Genomic DNA, 7,406 nt, shown 5'->3' with positions numbered 1-7,406 from the left:
AATTAGTGAAAATGGAGTTCCTCTCCTTGCATCAGTTGAAGCCACTATAGAAAACAACCAAGAGTATTTCTCCACAAATTATTGTTGAATATTTATTTACTGTTTTATATGTTCAAGGGCATTATCCCCAAAAGTATGCAGATGATTGCAGACTTTGTGATAGATGAAAATTTATAAATGTGTAGGTACATGGGAGTAACAGTTGTTCAGCTAACCATCTTTAGACTAAGACAGGCAAAACCAGCTGGGTCTTTCGACTCAAGGAAAATTTCAGTATGGCAGTCAGCAACCAGTCCTTGAGAAATTGTTAGGACTAGAGTCAATATCAAAAATAAATCTTTATTTTGATTTTTGTGATGACTTATGGATTTAACCATTCTGTTTGTGATGTTTCTAGGTATCTCACAGTGTTGTAAAGTATCAGAGCAGGTAGCATTTCTACAACAGAGACAGAAAAAATAAGGTCATAAAAACATAGCCACTTTTAAAATAACTCCCTGTTGGCTTAACTCCCAGCTACCAAATGCCCGTCCAAATGAAAAAGGGCTGGCATTGCTTTTGGAAAATGCTTGAGCTTTGGCGAAACTCCAAAGGAGAGGAGAAGCAGTTGCTGTGATTGCCTCTCCAGGTGTCCTTGACCTTCATAAGTTTTGTACAGCTGATATTGCAATAAAGGCCATCTTAGTAGGTCTGAATTATCAAGAAAAAAAGGCAAAAGAGTTAAGTGCAGTTTCTACTTAGCTAATGGTTGCAAATTTTTGCATTTAAGTCCTGTTTTAAAGCTTTTGAGCCTCCATGAACTATTGGGATATAAATATAAAGTGCTATACAACCAAATATCCACTGGGAGTAGATACATTGATCTCAATTGGTCTACTATGAGTAAGACTTAGTTGGATGTCACCCATAATAAGTCACACATTTCCTCTTTATTTTAAGTCTCTTGGTCACTGTCATGTTTAACAGGTGGTGCTAACAGCTGCTGTTCACCAATGCCACCTTGGTCATACATAATGTGCATAGTAAATACTTGCAATACCTTCTTCCAAATGCAGAAGGAAACCACCGTGTCTTTTGATGAGGGCTGGGGACAAAATAATTCCACCAAAAACTTTGTGAAACGGATCCAGTGTCATGACCCCACCACCACAAAAAAAGTATTTTGTTAAGTCATACTGCTAATTAGTTAATACATTTTCTTAGGGGTAAGTTCCCTTTAACTCAATTGTTAAACCTCTGACTCCCCTACAAATTATTGCATGGGGCACCTTTTAAGCCTTTGGTTTTGCATTTTTGCATTACATTCCTTTTTTAAAAAGAAACAGAAAAAAAATCAAGTGTAAAAAAGGTTTCCCATAGTATTTCAGGTTTAAAAACAGGATTGCATGGAATGGTACATTGTGTTTTCTATACTTTTTAAAAAGTCTTCAATCACTGCCCTTTGTTTGGAAGGTATTTAACTGCACTTCTCAAGTGAACAGTTGTAAGGACAGTCTGTAAAAAAAATTTCCTTTAGATATTCAGTGGCTGTCCATTATATGTTACTTCTTCTGCTTGGGATTCTTTTCTCTAAGCATGTCTGCTTACGTCTCCATGTTCTGGTAATAACACAAATGACTAATGATTTAGCTGCAAGTACTAGGGGGAACTGTTTCCCACTGTAATTCTGGTTCTATTCTGGAGAACAAGCTGCTGTCTTGTCTGGTAGAGCAGTCAGAATATGTAGCACATTTTTAACTAAAGCACGAAAGAGCCAAGTGTGAATAATGGGGTTACTATGTAGTCATGACAGCAGAATGCTGACATGATACTCAAGAGACCAATGGACATGGGGCCAGAGTTTCACTAGAAATCATGTCTTTTACTGGTTAATTACTGAAGGATTCCCATGAAGGAAGGGAGAAAGAAAAGGGAGGATTAAGACACAGTTGATCAGCAAACTTCAGTTTCTAAGGAAGAGAAAGGAAGTTTGTAGCAAGGTGGAGAAAGATTTAGACTGAGTAAATTATTTAAAGAGAAGGAAACAATTGTTAGCCATTTATTCTGTCTGAATCTCAGGAAGGAGGCTGTTTCAGGGAGGCGAGGTGAACATAGCATGTGGTTTACTGCCATTTAACAACAAAAAATCATGATGATGAATTGAAACAACCCATTTCAAAGTGAGTGATGTGTATTATAAATGATCAGCCTCATTCTGAACCAGCACAGTTTTGATTGGCTTAAAAGACTGTGACAATCGCCTTCCTGCCATGCAATAAACATTATGGCTGCAAGATCCACATTTTAAACTGGGCCAGATTAAAGCTGGTAGGAGTCCTAGGGTACAATTTAAATGGAAGTCCTTGTGACATACAACAACAACAACAACAAAAACTTCATTTGCAGTAGAGAAAAATACTGGAACACTGGATCTAGATCAGAGATGTGCCTTCCCAGATATTGGTGGGCTATAGCTCTCATCACCCCTGACTGTTGGTCATGCTAGTTGGGGCTGAAGAGAGTGAAAGGAGGGTCACAAGCTCCCCATTCCTGGATAAAAAGCTTTATTCCTCTTCCAGTTTCCTCCTAGCCCCACACCAGCTCAAAGCCTCTTCACTAGCTACGTTAAAAAAAAATCACTGAAAAATGCTTTAATGAAAAGAAAATGATTTTATGGTAGATTCTTTCTCTCTCATATGTGTGTGTGTGTGTGTAAATTTTTTATCAAATTTTCTGTATTACAATTTCAAATACTCACATTCTTAAAATATCAATGATTCTTTCACTCTTCTGGGCTACAGCATTGCTATGCTTAATTCTGCTAGAAGGTATTCTATGGATAGAGGAACAGCAGCTTTTCTAGGGCGCATAAAGAGCCAGAGAAAGGTTTGCTGCATGGTTGCCTTGGTATGCGCTACAAAGTGCTTAATCTAGCCCTTAAATTGTCTAAATTGAGGGTCATTTGGGCAATCTTTTTTGCAGGCTTCTTGATTACAAATGAACTTTCCCCTACGCCATGTGAACTTCCTTTCTTCCTGTTCCTTTGATCTTCTCCAGGGCTGAATAGGAGAGTGAGCACTTCCAGATGAACAGTGGGCTTTGTTTCCTTAAGGGTTACATTTAGGAAAGTTTGAAAGTTGCTTCCCGGATTGTGGGAAACTCGTTGTGGTACAGCTTTAGGAAAGTTGGGCCAAATTTTTAGATATACATCGCATACACCGCAAGGTACTGGCAGCATAATGGCTTTGCTCCTACACAATAGGGGAGCAAAGATATACTGCAAGAACTCCCTTCTTATTCTGGAAATCCACTGATTTCATTCTATGGTGGGGGGGACGACTACCCCAAGACCCTATCCAGGAAGCTGACAAGAATTATTTAGTTTTCATGTGGATCCAGTGATAATAGTTATAACATGTTGAGTGGGCAATTTAATGGTCACATAACGCTTATGGCAGGCCTTTGTACAAACTTATTGGAACTGTGGGGATTCTGATCACAAAAAGGGCCTTCCTTCCCTTTCCCTTTTCCCCTTTGGTGTTCGTGTATTTTAGATTGTAAACCTGTGGCAGAGACTGTCTTGTTTTAACTGAATGTATGTAAGTGCTCTAAGGAAGCCTTTTTAGCTGAAGTGTAGGGCACAAGTGCTTAAAACAAATTAAAAGGGGCCTCTGCTGAGCCAAGTTTTCCTCTATAGTTACTTTCTCAGTCAAGCTGTTAAAATAACAAGAAAGAAGTGTAAGTTAACTGTCTTGCTGGTCTGATACAATGTAACACAAACAAAGAACACTTTATCAGATCAATACTAATATTTTCTGGCTGTTACAATTCTGTGCACTGTAACATAAGAAATACGCATGGGGAACATGCTTGGCTTTTCCTTAGAAGTCAATGGATGAGTATAATAATGATTTTAATTGAACTGGAATTGTAATAAAAGGGCTTTTACAAGTTTGTAAATAAAAATGGAGACATGTTTCCATCATGTATGACATTAAACAATTCTCTTTCCTTTGGCTTAATTCTTTTGTGGGTGAAATGTTTTGGTTTGAACTGTTTAATTTGTCTTCTATAATTTTATTCATTTTATTCATTAATTTATGCACTACTTGGTTGAATTAAAAACAACCTCAGAACTGTTTACAAAAAGAATAAAACAATGACATTATCAGCAAAAATAGTTTAAAACTATGTAAAACGTTTAGAAAATGATTAAAACCAACAAGCTGAAAACAGGTAAAAACACATGTCAATATTTTGCATATATGGATAGGTTTGCCTAAACAAAAATGCATAAATTGTATTATTATTTTGCAACATACCATGCGTCCATATGGTGAAGGGTGTGGAAGAATACTTGTGAATGAAAAAAATAAAAATAAAGTCATCCTCAAATATTTGAAGGGTTGTCACATAGATTATGGGAAACAGGGTTTTCTGTTGCTTCAGAGGGTGGGCTTCAAATTGCCAGAAAAGTGTTTTTAGAATAACTTAGTATGAGTTGTTTGTCAGTGAAGCAGACTCTTGGAACGTACTCTTTTTTTGTTAAACATTTTAAAGCACAGCTTGGATGGCAACTTGAATGGCATACTGGAGTAGTTGGGGATTTCCTGCAGTGATAGAGGGTTGGGCTAGATGAGGCTTAGGCAAACTCGACCCTACAGATGTTTTGGGACTACAACTCCCATCATCCCTAGTTAACAGGACCAGTGGTCAGAGATGATTGGAATTGTAATCTCAAAACACCTGGAGGTCCGAGTTTGCCTATTCCTGGGCTAGATGAGCTTCAAGGGCCTTCCCTCTCTTATTCGAAACCTATGAGAATCATTTATATTGACACCATTGGTACATGAAATTCCAGTGGCTGCTTTCTTCATGCCTGGAAGACACAATTTCCCCTGCCACAAACCTGCACCAAAACCAGTTACTGTGGATAATGCATCCTGAGCCCATCCCATAATCCTCTTTTGCTATGCTGCACAGGAAGTACCATATACACACTCCATCTCAACCAATGAATGCTCCAATGTGCTGTCGAATTCCTTCATGCTTTAGGAAAACCCTTGCATTGGAGTTAAAAGCATTTCCCGCTAGAAATATTTTTCTGCTTGAGGCTATATTGAAATGTGTGATGGATCCCTCTAATCATTTTGATGGGAAAAGCTTAACAGTATGTAAATTATTTTTGACAAACACTTTATTTACATAGTCACGGGTGGCGCTGTGGTCTAAACCACTGAGCCTAGGGCTTGCCGATCAGAAGGTCAGCAGTTCGAATCCTGTGATGGGGTGAGCTCCTGTTGCTCAGTCCTTGCTCCTGCCAACCTAGCAGTTTGAAAGCACGTCAAAGTGCAAGTAGGTAAATAGGTACCGCTCCAGCAGGAAAGTAAACGGCATTTCTGTGCACTGCTCTGAAGAAGAAGAAGAAGAAGAGTTTGGATTTGATATCCCGCTTTTCACTACCCGAAGGAGTCTCAAAGCGGCTAACATTCTCCTTTCCCTTCCTCCCCCACAACAAACACTCTGTGAGGTGAGTGGGGCTGAGAGACTTCAGAGAAGTGTGACTAGCCCAAGGTCACCCAGCAGCTGCATGTGGAGGAGTGGAGACGCGAACCCGGTTCCCCAGATAACGAGTCTACCGCTCTTAACCACTACACCACACTGGCTCTCTGGTTCGCCAGAAGTGGCTTAGTCATGCTGGCCACATGACCCGGAAGCTGTACAACGGCTCCCTCAGCCAGTAAAGTGAGATGAGTGCCGCAACCCCAGAGTCATCCGTGACTGGACCTAACGGTCAGGGGTCCCATTACCTTTACCTAATGTTCTATTACATTAGTGTGGAAGTGATGTAATTAATTTTTATGTTATCTATGTAAAACTGTCCATTAGGTTCAGTAACCTAATTATGTTGGGAATTGTGTTTGGTCTTGATAAATGTTCTCGAAAGAATGAAGAGCAGAATCTTAAGACCAGAGTTCTCATGCATAGCAGTGCCTGGTAAAGTGAGCTGGGAAAGCTAAAATTTCAACTCTGAATTCAAAGTGGCATTGCGGAAGATATTCGTTCAGCACTGGCACCTCCAAGCAAAGGCTCATCCATTTCTGGAAGGTGTGGCTAGATGGATCAATGGTCTGCTTACTTTAAGTCAGCTTCCTATGATTTACCTCCTGGTCTCTGTTGGCTATAGTGTGGAACCAGAAGTAGTTTGCTTGTAACTGAAAGATCAAAGTGCCCATTTTTTGTGGGTTTTTTTTTTTTGGGGGGGGAGACAATTATGAAAGAATTTTCTCCACCCACAGCAGCCATGTAAGAAAAACTGGGCTACAAAAACCAGGAGAGTAAAAGAAGTAGGCCAAGCCATGCATTCAGTGAAAGTTGTGAGCCGCTTTGGAGCTCTAAAACAAACAAACAAAAGCACATATGATACAAAGCAAGTGATAAAAAGCTTGGTTTAAAATAATTAATGGGTATTACACTTGTCCTTTGGGTTCTGGGGTCGTCAAGTTGTTAAATCTTTTAAAATCTTGAGAATTCCTAATGGTCAGGGTTGCAAATGGGTTTTTTTAGTTGATAAAGCTGGAATAAAGTACGCAGCATACAATATATTCTTTTGATAAAAATGTAATACGTTAACTTATTTGGGTGGCATTTAATATGTAGTAGAGATGTGAATGAAGTGCAAGTGTCAGAATAATCAACTGGGGGGGGGGAATGGCCAGAAAGCCGTTATCTATTAATATGATTTTGTAATGGTTGCACAGACAGAACAAATTATCTGAGCAGCTGTGAACTTGGTTTATTTTGTCAACTGTAACCAATAAGTTCCATAAATACTCCAAAATATCTGGAGTTGTAGTAATAAAAGTCATATTCTGCATGCGCTGTCTTGTGCTAGTCGTAGCAGAGAATTCAGTTGCATTATACTGCTTCTGTCTCTAGGGTTTATTTCACATAATCCTGCTTTATGAGCAATATAAGTGAAAACAGTCGAACTCTCCCACCCCCCTTTCTGCTATGCTGCTCCTTGTAACTGGAATGTCTCTGCTCATAAAAATAAATGTGCTTCTGCTTCCTGATATATTTTATATATGAGAAGATTGAAACAAGCCCACTCACAGTGTGTAGTGTTTAATATTAAATCATTCTTACTGATAACCCCCCCCCCTGACTTTTTTGGTAGGAAGGTTTTCTTTAAATACATTTTTTCAATAATAATAATAATAATAATAATAATAATAATAATAATAATAATAATAATGTGCTAGAGGTAGTATTCTTGGTAGTGACTTTGGAGACAAGTACTCAGGTGCCCAAAACAATACTGATAAATAACCTTGAGCCCCGTTCAATAAAGCTGCAGAATACCTTTCTTATAATGCTATATGCCAAATTTTAACGTTGCAAACCCCATTCCTACTAACCTTGTG

Source organism: Lacerta agilis, chromosome 4, assembly GCF_009819535.1.
Source record: "Lacerta agilis isolate rLacAgi1 chromosome 4, rLacAgi1.pri, whole genome shotgun sequence".
In the NCBI taxonomy this organism is placed as follows: Eukaryota; Metazoa; Chordata; class Lepidosauria; order Squamata; family Lacertidae; genus Lacerta; species Lacerta agilis.
Note: the sequence above shows the minus strand (reverse complement) of the source record.